Source organism: Haliotis rufescens, unplaced genomic scaffold, assembly GCF_023055435.1.
Source record: "Haliotis rufescens isolate VD_foot unplaced genomic scaffold, xgHalRufe1.0.p SCAF_28, whole genome shotgun sequence".
In the NCBI taxonomy this organism is placed as follows: domain Eukaryota; kingdom Metazoa; phylum Mollusca; class Gastropoda; order Lepetellida; family Haliotidae; genus Haliotis; species Haliotis rufescens.
The window spans coordinates 519,701-540,102 of NW_025963979.1; the positions used below are offsets into that span (position 1 = coordinate 519,701).

General features: G+C 40.3%; 1 protein-coding gene across 3 annotated transcripts in view; it reads left to right on the top strand.

The window, feature by feature from the left end:
• Positions 1-2,388: 2,388 nt before the first annotated feature.
• The window catches only part of LOC124117407 (kelch-like protein 3), a 211,884-nt gene continuing 193,870 nt past the window's right edge, over positions 2,389-20,402 (top strand). For 2 of the 3 annotated variants that reach the window (XM_048402644.1, XM_048402646.1), the window contains exon 1: positions 2,389-2,568. The gene's annotated coding sequence lies outside the window, so the exon portion shown is untranslated. Of the gene's footprint in view, positions 2,569-20,252; positions 20,375-20,402 lie in introns of those variants that run through there. The other variant, XM_048402645.1, reaches the window with a different exon arrangement.

A 20,402-nucleotide genomic window follows, 5' to 3' on the forward strand; every position in this document is an offset into this window, starting at 1 on the left:
CTTCTATTTATGTTGCCTATGGGTTTTTTATTCAGCCCAAGAAAACATTTCTGGTGAGAATATTCAGCAACCAAAGCTTATCGTAAGAGGCGACTATATAGAGTTATCGTAAAAGACGACTAGCAGGATCCCAATGGTTTAGATACATACATGTTCATGGTGTTAATCACTGGCGTGTCTGGCCCAAACTCGATTATTTACAAACCACCGTTATGCAGATTGAATATTGCTGAGTGCGCGGGAAAACAAGTAAACATCATACTGAACTTAAAAGGTTCCATAAGTCTTCCTTCAGACTGAGGTTTATGGTCCTTTTCGATCGGCGCTACAACATACAGCACCTCAGCAACAGTGTTGTTATGACGTACTAGAGTGACAAAAAATGAAGAACAATTTACTTTAATAAACATTTTAAAATTTATTAATTTTTTAATATATTCAGCGCAAAGAAAGGTGGCAATCAAAGACATTAAATGTTCTCCAGTAACATTCTGGCCTAAGAAATACTCAGTCTTTCGACTCAACTCTGTTATATACAGTTCGCTTTGTTCATTTCACAGGGATTCATTGATATGATCGTTTGCTTATTTAACAAAGAAGTTACAAGTCGTTTCGGTATATTGACTGCCCCGCAATCAATGGAGTGCCGGCATACGCTGTGTGCTGTCACAACTCGGCAGAAGTCCGATGCACTTCCGTGTTCATGGGAGATGCACTGCGTACGAAACAAGTGTCATATGTGGTCACATAGGCTCCGCCCACTCATGGATTTGTAGACTAAGGCCACTGTCATGTAGGTTTAGGGCACAACAGACATCATCAAGTTGCGAGCGCGTGTTCGAATTCCAGAAATGACGGCATGAAGAACAATGTTGTGTCGTATAATAAACCACGCTTAGTTCTTCATTGTCTTTTGCGATTTATCGCGCAGCTATCTTGTGTTTCTGCATATAAACGAATGCCCAGCAGAACATAAAATACATTTTAAATCCTCAATTACCATATGTGATAATTGATCTGAATTAGCCCATTTATATTGATCAAGTTTGTTATCACCTGTTCGATCGTTTACCTGAACTCTCTGAAGGGATACTATGTATTTTTTTATTGTACACAATATGATGTTGACCGATAGCTTCACCTTTTCAATTCGTACATGCATTAAAACAAACAACAACAAAACACATGTCAGTTTGGCATGCAGCTGCTATTTAGTGGGGAACGGGCAGAACGGCCTCAAAAGGTAAAGTCAAAACGGCCAAAAAAAAGTCATAACGCGCACACATAAAATAAAGAAGACAAACTCAAGTATTGTGTCACATTGCTTGTATCTTCTTACTGGTTTGTACCATTCCTTTTGATGAAAAGATTTGAAAGCGTTTTGTCTTTAACCTGAACAGAAATATATATTCAATGTTAACATGGTTAATGTAACCATATAAAATAACCAGAGACTAATTTGGTGACTAATTAAATACACAACCTTCTCAGCAGTTAATCCTAGCTCTCACCTGCACTGATGTTAGCTTCCAGCATGGTAATGGGGAGTTGATCCATGACTGAACGTTAAAAACAACATCTAACATCTATACTCTGTACACATCCTGCTCACATTGAATATTCATTTATTATTATCATGGACATTTTGACTTTTGTTGTTGTGGCAGTCATGGCATTTTTGTAATGGCCGTTTTGACTATGGGTTTGGGGTGATTTTGACTTTTCTATGGCCGTTTTGAGATGAGGCCGTTTGGGCCACAACCTATTTATTGTATACCTTTTTTATGATATACCACTTCTCATTCTGGCCCGTGAATATCCGGGGTAGAATAGGTCTTCAGCAACCCGACTATCGTAAGAGGGGGCGACTATACAGGATCGGGTGGTGATCGGCACTGACTTCCCATTGCGTGGATCGATGCTCATGATGTCAACCACTGGGTTGTCTGGTCCAGACTCGATTATTTACAGACCGGCCGTCAAACAAAATCTAAACTTCAACAAACTTTGTTTAGCGGTAGCGAGAACTAAGATCTGATTTTAATAAGATTGCATTCTTCGATACTCCGGTAACTGCGCCTCGCGCAGCGCAGCGAGAATAGCACCGAACACAAGTCAACCAGTCGATATTATAGTCTATCATTAGCAAATTTTTAATCCAACCAACCCCCTAAATATCAAATGGTCCACCCCTAAATATGATATTCAGCCTTACATAATGAATGGTCAAACATTTGCTATAACAAAATCTATTCGAGGAAAATAGTAATATGGTAATCACGAATAAGATCGATTTCGTATTCTGTTCGTGAAAAATTATGTGCTCATTTTGTTCCTGGACATTGCGAATGTTCGAGCAAATACAACCAAGGGTAGATAACTCTTTCGTTTCCGCTGTCTAAGACATTGAAAAACTTGTTGATTGATGGCGATGGTGATTGACAGTTGTGATCATAGATCTCACTGCTAAGTTTTCTTTCGGAAAGGTTTGATAAAAGGCGTTGGATAATGATATCTGAACAGAATCAGGAGAAGCTTGCTTGGTGATTTATCAACGACAATAGACTTGTAAGTTGAATAGATTATTTACGCAAGTCGATGTTCGTGCCGTGGAATTCGCCAAAATTCACTGGATTTCATGGGGACCTTCAAATTCTGTATAACAGAAGACATTACCTACATGTTTTTAATCGACATCCAAACTGCAGTTTACTAGACACAACTCATGGCGCTATTTGTCTCTTCTGAGGCTCACGCTTCATTACTCGTTACTCATTACATTTAAAAATGCTTGATCTGCCCTTGGACAAAACAATTTGGGGAACTCTGATTGAATTGAGTGTCTCCTGTGGATGATCTCTTCCTTTGTTCACATGTCACGGACATCTATCCTATTGATGCTACTAATAAACCCACATGCAACAGCGTCAATATTTGAAAAATAGGGCGATAAAGCTCAGAATAAGCAGAATAATGACCCCACTTGCATTTGTATGGTTTAATATGATTGAACCTTGAAATTGATATCAATGTGATCCATCAACAGCGAAAATTGGACATCAACATTGAAAAAGTACTCGAAAATAGTTCCATCTTGGCATTCAACAATGTCATCAGTGACCTCCGTCAGAGCCATATTTCAGCGAACCTGTAGTTTGTATCTACGTTGGTAATTAAGCATCACATTTACTACGAAAGCATTTGATTGAACACGTTTGTTTTAGTGGGGCTCATTGATCGAAGGGAAACAAAGCTGTCATGGGGACAGACAGGAAATCTTGACCCATTTTCCATGTAGAGAGATATGAGCACTTTTGTACAGCATGAATAGTTGACATGTCATTAATTGACATTAATAAACATACATTATTACTTGCCCGTGAAGAGATCACCCGTTTAATAGACATACAGCTGTATTACACATTGTGTAATACCAAAACGCATGCTTATGTACTCTCAGAACAGTTTCACGAACAAATATTGAAAGCTCTCAACATCCCTTGGCTTATTCAACGACACTGCGTGTGGAGTTGATAGATCTCTGAGAGGAGCCTATGCCCACTCGATGACCCCAGCAACCTTGTTGCTAGGCTGACGTCACATGGCATTGTTTCGCCGATGTATCTTGCAACAAATTCCACAAATTACGTCATCGGGTATTGTGACGTTATTGTAAACTTGGAGATGCCAGGCCCGTTCCATAAGGCGATCATATTGTAGTGCAATGGCAGTCGTAAGTCTAAGTTAAAGTATGTGAGTTGCGATAGTCTTAGCCCTATGATAATATTGTGAATTCTAAGGTGGACCGTTGTATGGTATTAAATTCATACGTTTCAACTTTTGACGTGTTTGAAGTATTATTCTGTTAAACTCAATAGGACTATGCCGTGGATCGTGTAGGTGTCAGTCTATTCATACTCAACAGTATAATTCAAAAAACGTTATAAATGGCAAGTAATAAATAAAATACTAAACGAGCTCCCGTGTAATACCAATTTTATGAAACTCGTGAATAGTTGTGGTATCTGAATCGCTTTTGCTCGTCAGATACCACAACTATTCACTCATTTCATAAAATTGGTATTACACGGGAGCTTGTTTATATTCTATATGTATGCTAAGCACAAGGGAGGTAACTCTCATAGAAAAGTATGTTTCATGGTAATATAATTAAAAGTGCACATAACGTAATTTTAACAATATCTGCATGTCTCCACTGATCTGGTTCATTATGAAATAATATTTCAACAATGTAACTGTTACTTACAGAATTTTATATGCCATTCTGTCCAGCGATTCTTGATTCTGAATGTACCACCTGAAAATTACAATTTGTTTCCCCTTCTGGCTTACGTATGTGTGCTTTGTGACAGTATAGGTACTTGCATCAATAGGTAGGTATGCTACAAAATTTATTTGTGCCATGTTGATCCTCTGCATCAATGTTAGAATGTGTTTAAACTGTTACTGAAATGAACAGAAAGGGTTGAAGTGATGACAAATACACACAAAGGAAGGTTATGGGTAGCCACGTTGTTACCTGACTTCAGTCAAAGGTCACTCAGTACCGGCAGTAGAAACTAACAGTTTTAGTCAACTGGTCCTTATAATGATAACATATCGCAAAACCCTTAAAAAGGGCAAATTTCTACTTGTCCTTAGGATGCCTAAACTATTGGACAGTTTGGAAAGGACTATAGGACTAGTGCCAATTTCTAACACTGCTTACAAATAATGATTGAAAAATGAAAAAGATAAATGGTGGCGCTTTTTAGTGGGGGGTGGCCATCTTGTTTTTGCAAACCCTTACTGGTTTATTTACTCCCTCATAGACATTTTACACTGTGTGTGTTCTGTGTGTATTATGTTTTCGAGCCCTTAAGCAATACCTCTTATTATGTGCTTAATAATACCAATACAATAAAATTTAGTCTTACCTCAGAGAACATTTATTATCCACAGCCACGAATTAGGGTGGGGGATATGGGAACAGAGTTTGTCCGTCAATTTGTTCGCATCTCAAAGGGGACCAATTTTCTCAAAAAGTCAGAAAAATGAAATTTTACACACTGATGTTACTGGTCATAATCTGAAATGAGTTCGAAAATTTATGGCTATTGCTCTGTGCTTTTCAACTTAGTGCATGCTGCGTGAAATGGGGACAAATTTTCTCAAAAACTACTGACGTTGCGTGGATGAAGATTGCATGCTTATCTAAGAGATACCCTGTCAAAACAGACTTTGAAAATTGGTCCTTAAAATAGCTTATCTAAGAGTTACTTATCAAGACTGAGTTTTTTTTAAACAGAGAAGAGGCCTTTTGTATGTATTAATTTCAGATTGAATAATTTCATCTGATGACATTAAATGACCCAAGTGTCTATCACTTCTTAAGGCCCTAAAGGACTCTTTTTTTGTAGATTACGTTCACTACTTATACCATATGAACAAACAAAATTCTTATGTTGCCAAAGGTGGTGGATAGTGATAACGCTGTTTTCTTGTTTCTGTAAACACTTGGATGGTCAAATGAACATGTATTTTTAATTTTGAAGTGATAATGCCTCGCGAAGCAAGAGTTGATCAGGCGCCATCTTGTTACCATCACATGATTTAGAGCTCATTCTCTTTCTAATTGCCACGCTGTGGGGACGTGCTAATAGTTTGGGACTTCCTGATTTTTCTTGCGCAATTACGTGCAGAATTTTCAAGTTCCTTTCAGTGTTTTTTCTCACGATCACACCATAGATCATCAGGACTTGCAGAAGAGTCTGTCGCCGTCTGATCCTCATGACAACTGTTGTGATTGTTGGGGGCGCTGTAGCACAAGCTCTCATTGTGCTCAGTGCATAGATTTGCCAGACAAATCTTTCAATGTCTACCTGACAAAAATGTTGTAGTAGTGAGCAGGATCGATGTGAAGAATCTTCTGAGAAAACGACAAAGTCAAAGAAAACACCCTCCAAAAAGATGTAGAAATCTTCCATGACATCAAAGAGCAGCACTGTTTCATGCCCTCCGAACTCCGTACGAGGGTGTTTCTGACAGACGACTTCTCGAACGTGACTGCTCAACCAGGTTCAGCGAACCACCTCCTGACCACTTCGGCAGACCTACCTTCGGGTATGGTTGTCTGTAAAGTGCCATAAATATCTCAGATCCCTCAGAACCTATTTCTTCTACATCAACCTAGGTCACCTTGCTTTCAATGAACCCTTGACAACTTGAAGATGATGGCATCAGAGCATATTACCATAACTGTACCTCACATAGATCCCTCGATAGGAGTTTCATTAATACATGTGATCAAGTCGGCAGACCATCGTTCATCAGGTACACCTCGCTGTTCCCAATCTCCTACTCATCATTCATGTCATGACAGGTCTTCTCTAGATCACTCATCTGCCTTGTTGACCTTATATTCTGATGATGGTTCTCATGAAGATTGGCAATCCTCTAATCAGGTTCGATTGTCGAAACGGCATTACTTGGGAAAGCTGTCCCCTACAGAGCTTGCTTTGGATTCATCTCAACATGCTTCGGAGGTTTGGCGAACCAAGGATCTGGATCAGCATTCCAAGGTTTGGCGAACCTCCCTTACTCGGCATACTTCAAAGAGTCATGAATTTTCATTGGCCCAACGCACCTCTCTGGTTTGTCAAACATCTAGGGGTCGCAAACTTCATTGGATCTGCACGCATCAAGCACACATCCTTCGCTCAGTGATCACTAAAGGATCAGCAAAACTCATGGGTTGTCCAACCTCAAGGGACCCCTAAGGTCGTTGAACCTCCACTTTTTGAGACTCATCTGAAGGTAGCTTGGTTCTCTGCTCATCTATCCTCATGCAGAGAAACTTCAGAATCTTTTCGCTTTGATTCTGATGATGGACATTATGAACTCATTGGGTATAGCTTCTCAGTTGGTTTCTTCCTCTTCCAGTTATCCAGACTCTCACTTACAGGGTTGATCATGCTCCTACGACTATCATCATCAGCTCCTTGACTTATCTTTGAACCTGGCTTTGTATCCTGCTTACTCCCATATAACTCACAATTGAGATCATTTTCCTCAGTTCATGGACGCCCTTTCCTCTTGGCAAGGATACTTTCATGATCCCACCTAACCTGACTATGTTCTCAACCAAGCCTTACTCACAGAGACAACCCTCGCTGTTCTGCTACTGTTATGAGATGTCCCACGCCTAAAGGAACGCCCGACATTTTTGCCCCTTTACATAATCCAGGTTCTCCTTCTCTCCCTCCGGTTTGTTGTACCCCTGTTATGACTGCACCAAAGTCCATGGCGACTTTACAGCATTTTACATCGTCGCTTCCTACTTCATGAAATTCTTCCGATGTAACAACACAGCTTCAGTTGCTTTTACAAACAATAACATCAGCCTGTCTTCCCCATACTGCCCAACCATGGACATTATGGCTCCTACTCCAGACCCGCATCTTATCATGACTTCGACAGCTACTTCGACTTCACTTTCTGAACCAGTACAGGATGAAGATCTTCTCGGTCACCATACTTCACATTGCTCTTCCTCCGGTAGCTTTGATACAGCAGATCTGGCTACACTTCTGATCTGGGTTGCAGATAAGCTCCAGCTCCAGAAGAGTACTTCCACTGAAGACACATTGTTGTCCTTCGTTGTACCTTCAGCTATGTCACTGAATATTACGCTCCCTCCAAGACTGGCCCAGACAGACCAGTGGTGATAGCGTCATACTTGGACAAGGCTTTCGGTTCTTTCTGTTGACTATGAGATTGTTTACAGTCTCTTCGTTTCGTATTGACTGAGACGGTTCTCATGGAATTGCCACTTTGGCCCATGAACTGGATGGAGATATTGCCACTTTCGCACCGAGACATTTTTACTCTTGCTCTTCAGTAGATGACAGGGATCAAGTTCATCCGCCATTCTTTCTACAACTGAAGCTCTCTACTTGGTAATGGATCATGCATCCTCTCCAGAAGAAGCTTGTATTCGGGGTGCAAGTGTCTGATTCAGGACAAGATGACGGGCATCCTAGATTTCTTAGCCCTTCATGCAGGATTTGTCACCACTTTGCGACATTGTGGGGTCCTGCAACATTGTTCTAGGGAGAAACCATTTTAGAACTTACTCCAGTTATTAGCGTTGACGATTCCCTCTTTATTGCAGGACATATCCAAGACATAGATCATTGTCAGGAACTGCACGTGGCAGAGCGGTGGTCTTGCGAAGAAATCAGCTTCACATCAACAACCTAGATGATCTTGGCGGTGTCACATTGGGTGACACTCCTTTGCTCATCCAGTCTGATGATCCAGTCTGACAACCTATCCTTAGTTCGGTACATAAACAAGATGTGCTTCACCAAGTTGCCTACTGTCCCGACTCCTTGTCCCTATTTGATAAACCATCTCCCACAGAATGGTGTCTACATCTTTTGATTTTCAGGTGGATCTGCCAGTTATTTCCATGCCCAGACGTCGATCTCTTTGCAACTCGTTTCAGCACTCAGCTATCCATCTTCCCGAGGCAAGTCAAGTGAGTTAACTGACTTTAAAAGTCCAGTTTTCACCCTTGCCGAACTAGGCTGGAATTCCTGGGCTCGATAGTAGCGCCACAAGTGGCTATTACGAGTAATGTCCCTTCTCTGCCTCTCCTATGGACCAATCAAATTCCACCTCTCATATCACTTGCATTTGTTTCAAAGAAAATGGCGGCGCCCAGTCAAGACAGTCTGATCGATAATCAAGATCAATATTGTGATAAAACGGGTCCTACATCGCGAAGTGCATCAAATCACTTGACCACCTTGATTAAAAACTTGGAAAGATTTGGAAAATATCTGTTGACAACGAGGTGGCGGTGCACATGCTGTGCAAATCCCGCAATCGACCGAAATCTGCATGACAGTTTATGAACCGGATTTTGATTTTGGTGCACGATTTTGATTGGACTATGCATAGACTCGTTAGTCCAGCCAAAATGTAACTCCATAATACCAGCCTAGTTCGGCAAGGGTGGAAACTGAACTTTTATAGTCAGTTAACTCTCTTGCCTCGGGAAGCAGCTATCCTGCTTTGTATCTCCCATTCCTAACCCGCAGGCTTGGGATCACGGCGTGTTTGCAATATCGTAGGAAGGGCTACACGCATCTACACATGTACACCTTTCCCCCAACTACCTCATACTTCATCATCTCAATTCAGCTGATTACTAACCGCTTGCCAAGAAAGAGTTTGAGCACACCACGCTGAAATCTATTTTCTTCACTGCTCTCGCGATGGCTGCTCTAGTGTGTGAGATTCATGCATTAGATGTCAACAGCGTTCATTTCGAACATACTTTGCATGGCAAAGTGTTCCTGGGTTTGAGATGGGATTTCATCATCAAACATCAACTTCCCGGACAACCTGATGGGTTATTAGCTCACCGTCAATCAACAATTTTTTCAAACGACTTCTTCTGAACCACTTTCAAAATTTGACTGGAAGCATCCCTAGGTGGTGGGGATTCAAGGGGCTGAGGGGCGGGGCCAAATAGGGGTAATTTGGCAATATTGCTTTAAATGACTTCTTCTCTGGAACTAAAAGATAGATATCAACCATATTTGGTTGGAAACATCTCGAGGTGGTGGGGATTCAAAATTGTATAAATGGTGGGGCTGATGCCCCAAGGGGATGAGGGGCAGGGCCAAATAGGGGTAATTTGGCTATATTGCTTGAAGCAACTCCTTCTCTGGAACTAAGAGATAGATATCAGCCATATTTGGTTGGAAGCATTCTCCGGTGGTGAGAATTCAAAATTGTACAAATGGAGGGGCTGACCGCCCAAGGGGCTGAGGAGAGGGGTCAAATAGGAGTACAGTCAAGTCTCATTAATCCAACACTCGTTAATCCGACAATTGGCTTCATTCGACACAAATGATGGGATCCGATTTAATCAGTGCTGTTTAGACCAGTTAATCCGACAGTCTCGCACTCTGACTCTGACACACCTAATTTGCAACGAATTGCTGAAATCACTCATTAATCAGTCTCGTTAATCCGACACAATGATCAGTGTACTCCGTGGTCATCTGCCTGCGAGTACACACCCCCGTGTTTTGATGCGAGATGAGTCGGCGAGTAGCTGCATATTTCAACGGCTGCAGTGGTTAAACTTTAGTGGTTGCATGATTAGAAAACATATTCCGCTGACAATGTAACACAACAATATGAATATTTCATTTTTCATTTTCCTACGTGTTCGTATCGTTATCTATCGTGTAGTTGTCCAATTTTCGATCACGAACGTTTATACTAACCTAATTTCGTTTATCTGACATACTCGTTAATCATACATAATCATATGCAACCAACAATGTCGGATTAACGGGACTTGACTGTAATTTGCTGTTATTGTTTTAAACAACTTCTTCTCTGGAACTAAGAGATAGATATCAGCCATATATGGTTGGAAGCATTCTCTGGTGGTGAGAATTCAAAATTGTACAAATGGAAGGGCTGATCAGACCCCAAGGGGTTGAGGGGTGGTGCCCCAAAGAGTTTATAACTTGGACACAGTTAAGATCCCCACCATTTAACCATATGTACAATTGAGAGTATGAGAGGCATGCACATAAACGGTTCAGATGTTTATGCTACATTTGTATCTAGAGAAATACATGTTCATGCTGTCAGATTTGCCATCCACCCATTTTAAATGCTGACAGTCAAAATTACGAAATATTTGCAATTTTATGTAATTGTACAATGCAAATATATATTTTTCAACTTTTTAAAATGGTAATCCTCATCAAACTTATTGTATTTATGGTATTATAATTGTGACTTAATCCATTTCAGATGAACATGTTTCTCATGTGATGACATCATAATTTGTTCAAATCATTAGGATTTTAGTGTTTTTGTGTGAAACAATTGGAAAATTTGTATGGCATTAGAAAACTTTGTTTAAGGTAAATGTAACTGTTGTGTATTGTGACAATGTTCTGCTATAGTACATATATTCTTGCAGGTTAGGAATTATTGTGTATTTAAAACATTTTTAATTTTTTTTCAATTGATGTATTATTTGTTACGTATATGTCTCTGTAGCCAGGGAACTACAGAGCTAAACATGAGAAAACAAAAACCATGTAGAACTTCAAATCAAGATACAAGTTTTTTTATAGTTTTCTTACACAACAACACGAAGACGGCATTCACTCTCCATTTACACATTTTAGATCAGGACTAATTCATTACATTATAATGTAAAGTGTTATAACAACTCTAATAAAGTAGTGATAAGTATGTGTCCTTATTCGAAAAAACCATGATACATTACCCATTTGGTATAAAACTCATTAAAACCATTTTTACTAAAATGAATAGTCTTTTTAATATAGTATTTTATGCACAAAACATAATTGGTCCTTTTTTATGTTACCTTTATATAAGAAATATTTTGCTGAGATGATGAAGAGATCAAACACAGCATCAGTCATAACATCCTTTTTGCTATAAAAAATTATTACTTCTAATGTAAGATTAAGCTTATGAATGTGATTACATCCTCCTGACAACCAGCCTTAGTTGTCATCAAGGTCACAGGACACAGCGGTGGGGGTCAGTAAAAGTGGGACTTTAGAACAACAACTTTATTTCTTCACCCAGGACCATCGCTGTTGCGCTGTCCTTCTAGTTGTCGTAAGGTAAGCAGTGAAATGCATTAAGGAGTAATGCAGGACAAGTATACAAATGTAAAAAATATTTAGATTTTACTAAGTTGTTAAAATCCTGTGGATTATCCTGCATTGAAACCACCTCAGTTTTGTTTCCTGCCTTGATTTAAAGGCATTGGAGAAAATACAATGCCAATCAAGATCAGATAAGAACTCAGCTTGCCACTTTGACTTGGCTATACAATTACCTTTAGATGAGCATAGAGTATATTCAGCATAATAATATGCTATTGAACCCCCTCTTTACAGAACTAAGCAGTTAGTTCAAATGAGAGTTATCCACACTTTGCCCAGTTTTATCTTTTGAAATTGCGACTCTTTTCAAATATGATCTAATAGAATTTATTACACCATAATACTGTAAGAATGAGGTTTTCAGGTGATACATACTGTTAAAATCATCCAGAGATAAGTAATCTCCATTTTCACTGACATCAAATATCTGGGTAACCATGGTAACAAATTTCTTAAACCATGATTCATTAAAAAACTGCTTTCTTGTTTACTTTGATATTAATATTATGAAAAAATATGCTCAGAAAAAATTTTAATCTTCGAAATTTTCTGTTTTCCTCTTTTTTAAAAGTCATAGAAGGCATTGAAGCACTCCCTCCAGGGTTATTCAGGTCCTTAAAGCTCTGCACGCTAACGTCGAACCCATTCTACAGAGGTGTCACTTCCCGTGCCTCTGATGTCGAACCCATTCGACAGGCAAATAGTATAACGACACCCCAAAATAAAACTCGCCATATCTATTTACCAACAAGGCTTTGCGTAACATTTAACTTACGTATGACATGCATAAATGCTCAGCTTGCTCAATATTAAAACGTTCAGTAGTTTTTTTACCTCAAAAAGAAAATATCGCAAGTTAAAAAAGTTTCAGCCAAACTTCTCGTCACACAACTACTAGAACCGGCCATTGTTGACTTTTGGCACTTCACATTGAGCGGCATGCACTCCGATATTTTCTTAATTTTATCATTTTTCATATTCGAACATAATTTTTGTTTGCTGACGAAGGGAAAACACTCATGTTCCTTAATTTCTAAAAATTAGCAACTTTCGGTGTAACTAATTGTGAACAAAAACAATCTGAATCTTAACATCATCGATTTGGATGGAACTTGTACGATCATGGCAACGGCGGTAAACAAACAACTCCACATGCATCGTGATCCCGTTATACTATTATAACCATTCAATTACATCTAACTTAAGTTTCTATAATTAGTAACATGGATGTATATGTCTATGTAAAAAAATCTCATTTTTATCGAATTTGCAAATTATTTTGTTTGATAAACTTTTTGACATTGACCTGTTGTTGACAAGCCGACCAATGTAAGAAATATGTTTGGGCGTGGCCTAACTTGCGATTTGTTTATTTGAACAAAGTCAACAAACACTGCGAATAATTAAAAATATGAATACCAAACATTCTTATGTTTAATATCATCACCAAGTGACTGAAAATGTTAGGATTGAAAGCACATTTCTATATTGTTTGGCTTCTATATAAATTGCCTGAGTAACATTGACTGTAACATTTACACGCTTACAAAGGAAAAGACTTGTGAAAACAACGTTTATTGCGCATCGAAGCGCTTCTCAACCAAGACGTAGAGGAACAAGAATGATTCTGTTCGATGCTACAGAAAAAGAATGAAAACAAAATGCAAATATCTTAATTACAACCTACCAAAATTATATCATAATTTTAGGCAGCTACCTTGTTCGAGGAATGTATTTGTGAATATCCACATAAAGGAACAATATCCCATACATCTGCAGCTGTACAAGGAAACTTATTCGATGTCACATGTCTCTGTAACAATCAAATATTTTAAAATATATATAGCCTTTTGGAATATTGTATCCAGTGTTTGTTTCTCAACTGATCACTTGGTTTGTTTCAGTTGTTTCACATAGGTGTCAAGTCTCAGAGGTCAGGTGAGAAAGCCTACGTGACAACTATTTTCATTATGTCCACGGTACTTAAAAAATTCCATTGAGTTAGATAACAATGAGCAATCAATCAACGTATAATCAGTTAATCCTTTGAACAAAGTATGTTGTGTTTACATCGGCACTTGGTGCCATGGTATGAGTGTATTCCGTCTGCTTTAGTAAACCTACACTTGTAAACACTTACTTTTGACATATCCACTGTGCAAGATACCAGCGATTAATCAATCAACGTAATCTCTGTTGATCCTTTGATGGCTAGGAATGATCCGTTGATTTATAAAGAAGTAAATCAACTGATCATTCATCTCTTGCTGGGCTGCCAGGTGCATAATACATAACACACATTTCACCTCACTTCAAATCTGGATTTAGATTCGATAATTATCCCAGACACAAGAAATGCCAAATGGGATCCTTTATCAGGTAGTCTGAGTGGTGCTGCCACTAATTATACCTGTAATAAATTCATTAACTGAGCATCAGTTGAATTACAACAAATACACAAGTGTAGGGTTTTCCCAAATAACATGGATGAAAACAAGGGAGTAGTAATCGTGCAGGGATACTTTTTTTATTATTAAACTATAACCACCAAGGGTATTTCCTTATAACGACATCTGATGAGTTTCCACCGTTCTTTTCGTCTGTTTGTTTAGGCTGAAGAAATTAATTAACATGTGCCTTTGTCGAAATCTTCATAGATCACGGGTAACCAATCAGTGTTAAAAAATGCCTAAAACAAATATTGCCTCCAAGTTTATTTAGCTGTCCTTGCAGACGGTAGCCCAGTCTCTTTCACGTTTAGTTGCATTAGCAACCAAATCGGCAGCAAGTGAGCCCCAGCGGGAGTGTCAGACGGCCGAGAAGAAGCCAGAGATTAGTGCCCCTCTAAATATTCTCTTGAGAAATCAACATCCATGTTGATTAAACTGCTTATATTTAGAGCAACTGGTAATTAGACTAGATTTCCACTTAGGATCATTAAGAGCAGGTTTTCTCATCCATGTTACCTTCAAAGCTTTCACGTAAATATATTATTAATCATACCCAGTCTACCTTCCAGAATGGTTTTACGTAATATTTCTCTTTTTATCCTGTCTGGTTTCTGATTCCACACAAAATTGAACAACATCTTGTTTAATTCTTTGAGAAAGGCTTCGGGAGGATTTAGAAGAGTTAAGTATAGGTTAGACCACAAGGACCCAGTATCTAACCATTTCAATGATTAGACACTGGGGTCTGAGTGGTCTAACATTTTTAAACCATGTCCAGCATTTATGGCACCTAAAATGCTTAAAAAGCATTGTTTTGTTAAGGTATTTTGAAAAATATTCAGGAACTCTATGCTCAACTTTGAGAACTCTGTGTGAGTCGGCCCTGCGTGAAGCACATGAAATCTGTCCCCCGAGTCTTTCGCATAGGCATCTCACACTTTGCTGATTTGAGTTATGAAATGCATGCCCCGGGGTAAGTATACCACTCATTTTGGACGAACTCGAGAACCTTTATCAATCACCTAAATGTTACTTGACCATGCTGATGGGCCTATTATGAGCAAACATAGCCCTGATCAAGATAATAGTAATTTCGTTGAACGAAAAGCTACAAAATCACAAGTACTGTACAAATACTAGAATGCATAGAGTAACATACTCTATGAAAATTGCATAAAACACATTTCGCAGTTTATAAACGGATAAGCAATTAGTCCTAATGTAAGTAAATATTTAGTTGTTAATATCATACAAGACTACATTAGTTAGCCTTCAGTGCGGACTTTGCGGGTTCAAACCTGCTGGCGACAATTGTTTTTTATGAAATTGTTCTATCATCAAGATAAATGATAGGGGAATAAAGAAACTCTGTCATTGCCAAGTGGTGTTTAACTGACAATTCAGTTAGTTAGACCACGGTGAAAGACAAGGAGCCATGGTTTAAAAACAGATAGTTAAGTTTGGAAATTAATTAATGACTTGATCGGGGCAGTCTTTCCAATTGGGGTTAGAATTTGGTTTATTCATTTATTCATTATTTGTTTATTTGTTGCACTATTTCTGAAACATTTGTGCTGAACTTGAAGCCAATCCATAGCTCTTGAGATTTGTCACAATTGATTTTTAAACCAGAAATTCATTTACGATTTCATCAGCATCTGCTGTACACCAGACGCTTGTGTGACCATCTACACCTTCCATGTCGACAGGTACGATGTCAGTAAGTTTTTTATGCTGCTTCTGTTACGGATATCATCTCAGGGTTCGGTCTCTCGGCGTCTTTTCGACCAAGCACTCATAGAGAGTGAGGCCTATGCACTGCACCAGAAGCCGCTCATCAGTACACGGATCAAATTGCCATAGTTCCAAGGCTTCTGAAGGTGCATCGGACGAGGATTCGGATTCCCACCCACCTCAGTTTGGCCCAGATGCTGGATTGAATGGTAAACTGACTCACAAGCGGTATGTCCATCACCCAGGCTAGGGTTTGACAAGGACACCATTTGATCCCACCCTATGGTGATATCACCATATTCTGCACTCAAGGATATGGGTTAGGCGTTAGATTAAAAAATTATTCAAGTTGTCACTAAGATGCCCAAGAGTTAGAAAGATGACTTTCCTATTCGTGCCTTAGAAGTGAAGTGGCTGTCCAGATGTGTATCTGGGTTTAGGTACCACTAGAGGATGACTGGCTCATCCAAGCAGACGATACTTAACATCCTAGATGTTAGGTTGATCTTCATTGATGCCGAGGTCAGACACTCACTTAATCTTTGGTTTTGTCATACAACAAGACCTGATTTTGACCAAAGCCAGTCTTCTAAACCACTTACAGGCTGTGGTAAACTTTTCTGCATACAACAGAGGTCTGATTTTTCCTCTACCTTCGGCAGCGCCTGGCCTCATGCTGAGTGATCTATAAATTTCCTGCCAATTCTCCCATGTAGCAATGTACGCTCAAAGTTGGGTAAACAATTCAATGGAGAGGCGTTAGCAGGTTAGTACTCTCGTTGAATTTGTTTTAGGTAGCGTCGCGTAGATATGAGCTGTACCGAACTGTACAGGTTGGCTGGCATGCTTACTGGTACATAATGCTGCAACCTTTTGGTCAGACACCTGTCGCTGTGTATCAATTTGACCTAGTCACTATCTTCAGACTGCTGGATTCAACATGTGCAATATCGAGGCGAGGTACGAGGCACCTCCCTTCTTTGCCACCTTAAGAATGGGAGTGCCTATACAACTACCAGGGGATGGAAATGATCACCTTACTTTGTACGGGAGCACTTATGCAGCGTCGTACCTTGGTGATTGGTTGAGGAGCGCTTTTATTTAGTCTACATGGGAGCTGGTACTGGTTCGCTTACAAACACTATTTTTCATATCTTGTCCAGACAAGACACAACTAGAAGATTTTTCAACTTTTACAAACAACAGTCTGCTACCCACTTTTCACCAGCCACTTACACTCTTGTCAGTGGCAACTGTTGCTGGGCTTGCATAGATCAGACACCAAGACCCGTATGCAGCCATCACACTACTGTCTCACCTGAGGACATATCTCAACTGGTGGACGATAGAGTCGAACGTCATAGGAGGCGTCTCCTTAAAAGGGGTAGTACCAAATTTACACCCGTTCGTTGCAGGAGTGGGGTGCTCATTTACAGAGCCAGACACCCTCAGGGCTGTGGTCCGGCACACAACAGCCTTTGCACATAGGCAATCTAGAGTTTGGAAGCGCTCATTCTGGCCTTCTCACATTGCCAGGAGCAGCTACAGTACATCCTGGACAACGCCCTATCCCAGCCAGACGTGGTTGCTCCCACGGAGTGGAAACTTCACTCAGGGGCATTCCAACTGGTGCTTCACCACATTAAGCAACCAAACATTGACCTGTTTTCGACTCACCAGAACCACAAACTTATGACGTATGTCTCCCTGCTTGAATTTACAAATCAATAGCGTGTGTGTCCACCTCTGGTTGCGATGCAAGCAACACATCTTCATCTCATGGAATGGACCAGGCGTCGCACAAAGTCCTGTGGGATATCTGTCTATATCTGGTGGAGCATGATTCGAAGTTCCTGGAGTGTCTGTGGAACACATGGTTGACGTCGAAGGCGCCGATCCATCTTATCCCACATGTGCTCGATTGGTGAGAGATCAGGGGAGCGAGCCGGCCAGGGGATGACATTCACGTTGTTTTGTTGAAGAGAATCCTGAACAAGTCGAGCAATATGAGGCCGGGCATTGTCATGTTGAAAGGTAATGCCTGGGCCATGACGACACAAAAATGGTAGAACAACAGGGCCAAAGATCTCGTCGCTAAGCACTGTCCATTGAGATTTCCCTCTACCATACCATGCTGTAATCCCACCCCATACCATAACGCTGCCGTCCCCGAACCGATCTTCTTCCATGAAACAATGATTGACGTAACATTCACCTCAACGTCGGTACACTCGAATCCGTCCAACGCTGTGGCTGAGGGGAAAACGAGCCTCGTCAGTAAATAGAACTTGTCCCCGCTGCATGGCCGTCCAGCATAGACGCTGTGTGCACCACTGTAGACGTGCTTGACGGTGGTTTCCTGTCAAAATGGGACATCTGGCGGGTCTTCTGGCGACAATCTGAGGCGATGACGTACGGTTTGTGAAGATATTCGTCGAAAGCCAGGGATGCTTCTTGCAGTCACTTATGCTGGCTAGAATCGATTTCATAGGTGTGTTGTTCGAATCCAGTTGTCTTTTCGATTATGGGTTAGGCGTGACCTGCCACTCCGAGGATCATCTCTGACTGCATTCATCTGTTGCCTACGTTGCCATAAACACCAAATGGTGTTTCTGTGGACGCTAAATTGTCTTGCAACATCACGTTGACTCAATCCTGCTTCAAGCATACCAATGGCTCGCAGACGCTCATTTTCGGACAGGCGTGGCATTTCGTAATGTTGAATAATTGCGTAATTTTGTTGTTTTTCTGAGTGGTTGTCAGCACGATGCTAAACAATGCATATGGAATCCCGTTAACGCACATGTTTTAATACCCCTTCTTGGGTTGTGAAATGCATGGGGCTTGCATAAAACTTTTGCATGGAATGCATGCTTTTCTGTAGCAGTTGCGTTTTTGTGACTTGATTCCATACATGTACTACAATATTGAAAACCAAACTTTACTTGTTTGAAAAATACACTAAAATATTGGTGTCACAGGAACTTTTGTTGTTGAGTATATTTGGTTGTGTATAATTCAGTGTTGGCTGTTCCAGTAATTCTCAAAATGACCAAGGTCCCTAAATGACAGGCCCTATCATGCTCTTTCAGACTTGAGGGTCACAAGGCAAATTACCATCCTCTGGAGTTGGATTTGAATGTGCTACTTTAAGCTTTGCGCAGGATGCCCATCCTCATTTTATGACCTCACCAAGAAAATAATGTTTCTCTTAACTTTAGCCACTGCGGCGCGAGTGAGTGAGTGAGTTACATGTACTTGACATCACCCATGTCCGTTTTGAGCATGGTATGCAGGGAGCGGTACACCTTGGGTTGTGCTGGGATTTCATTGCGAAAAATCAACTTCTAGGCCAACCTAATCGTTCCGTCACCATCCCACCAATCGTGACGATTGTGGGGCTCGAAGATGAGGGTGAACTCCTCTGGTTCCTGGTATGCGCACTACAAGCTGTCATTCCCCGCTCCCAGACTAGGCGTGGCTTGTGGATCTGTTATTTATTCCAGTATCCTGTGTGTCCATGACCATAGTTAGTCTCAACACCATATCTCTGTGGTTAACGCAGTCATCCAGCAGGCTTACAAGAACGCTTACCATGATCCGCCGACAGCAAACAACCCTCATAAGATAAGAGCGGTAGCCTCAACCATGGCCCTACAGAGCTATTGTTCTTTTAGAACAATCATGGAAGGATGTTTTCGGAGGTCAGACACAGTTTTCGCCAGCCATTATATTCGCAATGTGGCATACAAAGATGTTAAAGGCGTTCATAGTTTTGGCCGCCTGGTAGTAGGTACCCAGCAGGTAACCAACCCCCAACGCAAATAATGAACTCATCCTGTCTGGAACCAGTTTTCCCTTCCCACGCAGTACTGTTTACGACACGCCTGGTATGAGGAATTTTTCAAGCTTTATATCAGCTTTGGCTCGGTAACACAGTATGTAAAGATGTTAGCTCACGCTAATCTTCTGTTTTGCAAGTTTGTGTACACAGACTTATCCTCAATTCTCATGTTCCGTCTGTAAATAACATTGAGCCAGACCTACCTATGCTTTTTTCACCTACGGTTACTTGACAATTTTGTCCTTTCAAGGGTTTCGTTTATTGAGGTTTTTGACACCTGAAGCTGTAGCCTCCTCCATACCATCTGATACAGATGCATTAAGGATGTAGGATAGTAATGTAGGATAAGTAAAAGATTTAGTAAAATCTAAATATTATTTACATTTGTATACTTATTGCGCATTACTTCGTCAAAGGGCTGCCTCCCCACTTTCGCTTCAGAAATCTTTTTATTTTATAGCTCTGGGGACGAGCAGTAATATGATTTGATGTGACGTTACATCCAGTCACAGGACTGCGGCGATTGTCATGCAAAAAGCAGATTTGAGATGGAAACAGCTTTTTCTTGTTCCATTCCTAGGCGCTGTCTCTTTTGCCTTAAGGTAAGCAGTAAATGCATTAAGGAGTAAT